A 4,983-nucleotide genomic window follows, 5' to 3' on the forward strand; every position below is an offset into this window, starting at 1 on the left:
TTGTATTCACTGGTCTGGAAGTGGTGAACAAACCCTTTCCCGGGCTGAGACAAGCTAGATAGCTTCTGTGATGGCCGACCTCGTCACAATGTCTAGCTTTTCTTGAAAATTTATTTTTTTATGAATGTCTGAGACCAAATCCATTTTTCTTTCTTCTGTTAGCCATTGTGGGCATAACAAAGTCTAACTCAGATATATTAATGTGTGCAGACATGTTTCGCCAGTCTTGGCTATAACACTTTCCCTCTGACCAACCAATCAGAGGACGGCAAATTCTGACGGTTTTTACATCCACCCTATTTACATCTGGCACATTCCTTATTCCACCAATCCTCATTATATAGAAAAGCCTGTAATATTGTTTTTTAATAAATAGGAGCGAATAGGAAGGTTTTTGCCATGCTCAGGATATGAGGACTGCACATTGCAATGAAAAATCTATTGGTTTATATTGGATGTAGGTATTTGATTGTTTGTTTAACTGTTTTTAAAAATGTTTTGGCAAAATATGAAATACTTCAAATATAATTTAGGACTGGGGAAATCTTTGAGAAATTTTACAAAATTGCATAGCTTAATTTGTAATTTGAATGATAAACATTTATTACATACAGTAAAACATGCAGAAAAATATTAAATACATTAGGTAAAGGCAGAAATACTTTTAAAGTCATTAAAAATGTTAAATTCATATTTTAATTTACATTTTACAGGTAGGAATAAATCTGATATACTCTGGACAACAATTAGGCAATATGTGAAGGCAGTTTATGATTAAAGCTTTTTGTAAAACCTTAGTTGGTGTTCAGAAAAAGGAGGATTTAGGTTTGGAGGCAGGTTATGGAGAGGATGATTTTTCTTTTTATCCATTCTTATTTATTCTTTTTTTAACTGGACTGCTTCTTACTTCTTCATTCGCCAACTCAAATGCAAAAAAGGGCAAACACACACACATTTCTAACTTTGGCCAGGTCATCTCAGCTCACATGTTCTCTGGTTAGCAATTCGGTTCCTTCACTGCAAGAGACACGTTCTGTAGTGTAGAAGAACTAAATTAATCACATGCATGTGTACACACTAATTCACACTAAATCAATTTACTCACTCCTGCTCTTGAACTCTGCCCTCTATTTACCTTTATAGGGCAAGTCAACCGTGAAGTCCTTCCACATTTTCTAACAATCTTTATTTATTTTTCTGTTTCTATTTAGTGGGTTTTCAACAAAATCTAAATCTTAAAAAATAAATAGTTAAAAACTCTTTTCAGGTGATTTGAGGAAATACCCATGAGCTGAGCAACGTTCAAAAGGAAACCTATCCTCATCTGTGTAATGAGTGCTTAAAATATAAGTAAATAAAAACTTGTACTATACAGACATAAAGTGCATTTATGCAATAATTTCTGTCATTGTTAAAGTTTTAATGTGAAGTTTATTTTGTTAACATTTAGTAATTAATTGTTTGTATCAGTTGCAGTCAAAAGATTTTCATTGTTTCTAGATGTTACTATCCACAGTAATCTCATGTAGCAGATGGTTTCCAAGTGATTAGAACTCCAACCAGAGTTCATCAGGAAGGATAGGGCTAGTCTGGAGAGCAGAATTGTATTGTAATAAATAAGTGTGGGTAAGCCGAAACTCTGTGAACATGTGATTGTAGGTGGGAAACAGTATACAAACATCCCAGTTCACCAAAACACTCTATGCCTGGGAACCCTCCTGATGTTCTCTTTTACCTAACACTCTAAAATTCATTACTCCACCTAATGTCCAGCCTTCTGTGTCCAGTGTCCAATGTCCTCCAGTGCTGTACAGAGCTTAACACCACAGTGCTGTTCTTCGCTTAATAACAAAGCAGGCAGTAAGATGTGGAATCTTTTACCAACAACTAAATTGTTTTTTGTCTGAGATGCTCTGTGTTAGTTAACAGCAGATAATCTGGTTTGGCTCAACAATCACCTTTAGTGATCTGCTTCAGCTAAAACAACAACCATGTATTAGCACTTAATAGAATCAGTACTGTTGTTTTAGCTCCCACTTAATTCTAATGTGAACTACTTTGTAAAGACTGTAACATATTTAAACAGAAACTGTTTAAAGCCATTTACTTTGTAATTTACATTTGCTTTCTGTTTTAAATTAAAGTTCCTTTAACTGGCATTATTTAGTGCATTAGTTATGTGAGAAAACCATGGACATTAAGATTAATACACTATCAGCAATATTACATATCTTTTACATAATAAACCGAATAAGCAACAAGAAGTCTATAATGGCAAAAAAGGAGCAACAGTATTTAATCTCAGAAGTAGGAAATTAACATAATATCCTTGTTTTACACCTTGACAGCATTTAAAACTATTTCAATAACTAAACATATCTTACTGGATTATTTCACTGAATGCCACTGCGTCAATACTATTCAGTCTATTAAAATGTCTGCTTGACTTCGACTGCTACTACTGCTTTACTACAGACACTGAGCAAACATGAAACACATAAAAGTTCACCTTGAAAATATCAGATTCAATGACATCAGCAAGTTATTTTTGCTTCAAGCACTTGCGGCGTACATATTATATTTTTGTTCAACATGAACACCACTTCTGATCACAGTCCTTGTGTAAAATCCTTTAGTTTAGTACCACATAATGCTATCACCTTTTACCTCTTTCTGTTCTTTTTGTTCCATGGCAACCAAAGCTTGATGCGTGACACAAATGGTGAAAAAGATATCCTTCAAATTGTACACAAAAACAGCTCTTTTGCCTAAAAGAGCACTTCATTGGCTTGGTGCATTATATTGTAATTTTAATCTGTCTAAACTGTGGTGAGAATGTAGAGGAGTGCAGTATATTAGCAAATTCTGGCATACACCATGACCGGAAACAAGAGATTGCCAAATTGTTCTTGAGTGAAACAGGCCGTTATAAAATAAATAATGTCTCAGCTTGCTGGACAGGGAGTGATAAAATATGAAGCAATTTGTTTTCACCTTCAGTCATATCACAAAGTAAACAAAGGTTCTCACTTTAAAGAATGTTCTCGAAGGGCTTGTTTTAATGCCGTTGACAGTTTTAGTTTAATTTAATCTGTCTGAAATAGATACATAATTACATTTACAGCATTCAGCAGACTCTAAAGTATTTCATAAGTGTTTCAGAAACGTTTCATTTTTCTCATATTAATTAAACTAATTATTCTTGGGACACATTCTTAAGTGTTCTAAACCGCTTATACTAGAGAAATTTGCTATTTATTTTTTAAAGAATGTTAGAACTGTTCTGTAAATATAAAGAATTTTGTGGAAAAAAGTAATTAAGAAAATGTCAAAATATGACTTCTCACCACAGCTCTTTTTTCATTTACTCTTAAAGTTAATAAGACAAAAAAAATCAGAATGTCTTGTTACATGGAAACCTCAAATCCTCTAATGCTGATGGCCCAAGTAATTCAAAATAGCCACTCTTTACATCCATATTGAGCAGAAAAATCTCAGTACACACAAATTTGAACACGTCGGCCCGTTTGATAGATTGGCTACAACAAAAAGGGGACACATTGGGTTTCAGTCCTATATAAGAATGACAAACAGGGTCAGTGATACTGAAAAAGTTTTTATAGTTTTTAAGGACCTTTTATTATGCATTATCAACTGTCTAGTTTTTAGACAGTCTGTGCCTCAATTCCTGTTTTTGGTTGAGGAAGTGAAACCTGATGTGAATTCTTGTGTTTTAGCCCATCTGCTTTGAGGTTTAAAATACAATCAGAGGTTATTTAAGTAACTGTTTCCTGTCAGCTCAGGCTGGCCATTCTCCTCTGACCTCTCTCATCAATAAGGCATTTCTGCCCACAGGACTGCCACTCCCTGGATGTTTTTTGTACCATTCTGTCTAACTTCCTGTTGACTTGGTAATTGAACAGTTGCATGAACATGTTGTTGTCTTATTGAACAGATATGTTTAAGTGCAGGACCAATTATGTCAGAATGGATCATTGAAGAGTGCTTTGGCTTTGGTATGCTGAAAAATGATATCTAATAAAATGGCATTATATTTTTAACATTAAGTGCAGATTTAAAAATAGCACTCTTGCACGAAAACACTGTACTGAACACCTGTTGCTGTTTCATCAATTTAAACCATGGTTGAGGTTTTATTGTGCAAGTTCTTCACTTTGTGTTTTGCCAACTGTCCTGCACTGCAATAAATACATTGTTAACCCAATGATTCTGCTCAGCTGCTTGGGATTCTGCGGGCATTTACAAGAGAAGCGGGAAAGCTGTGGGCTGTGAGCATCTGGACCTTGTCAGCAGTGTGCACCCCTGCTTCTGCAACATCTCACAGGTTCACTAACACCTTTAGTTTAGTACCACATAATGCTATCACCTTTTACCTCTTTCTGTTCTTTTTGTTCCATGGCAACCAAAGCTTGATGCGTGACACAAATGGTGAAAAAGATATCCTTCAAATTGTACACAAAAACAGCTCTTTTGCCTAAAAGAGCACTTCATTAACTTGGTGCATTATATTGTAATTTTAATCTGTCTAAACTGTGGTGAGAATGTAGAGGAGTGCAGTATATTAGCAAATTCTGGCATACACCATGACCGGAAACAAGAGATTGCCAAATTGTTCTTGAGTGAAACAGGCCGTTATAAAATAAATAATGTCTCAGCTTGCTGGACAGGGAGTGATAAAATATGAAGCAATTTGTTTTCACCTTCAGTCATATCACAAAGTAAACAAAGGTTCTCACTTTAAAGAATGTTCTCGAAGGGCTTGTTTTAATGCCGTTGACAGTTTTAGTTTAATTTAATCTGTCTGAAATAGATACATAATTACATTTACAGCATTCAGCAGACTCTAAAGTATTTCATAAGTGTTTCAGAAACGTTTCATTTTTCTCATATTAATTAAACTAATTATTCTTGGGACACATTCTTAAGTGTTCTAAACCGCTTATACTAGAGAAATTTGCTATT

Source organism: Silurus meridionalis, chromosome 4, assembly GCF_014805685.1.
Source record: "Silurus meridionalis isolate SWU-2019-XX chromosome 4, ASM1480568v1, whole genome shotgun sequence".
NCBI lineage: Eukaryota > Metazoa > Chordata > Actinopteri > Siluriformes > Siluridae > Silurus > Silurus meridionalis.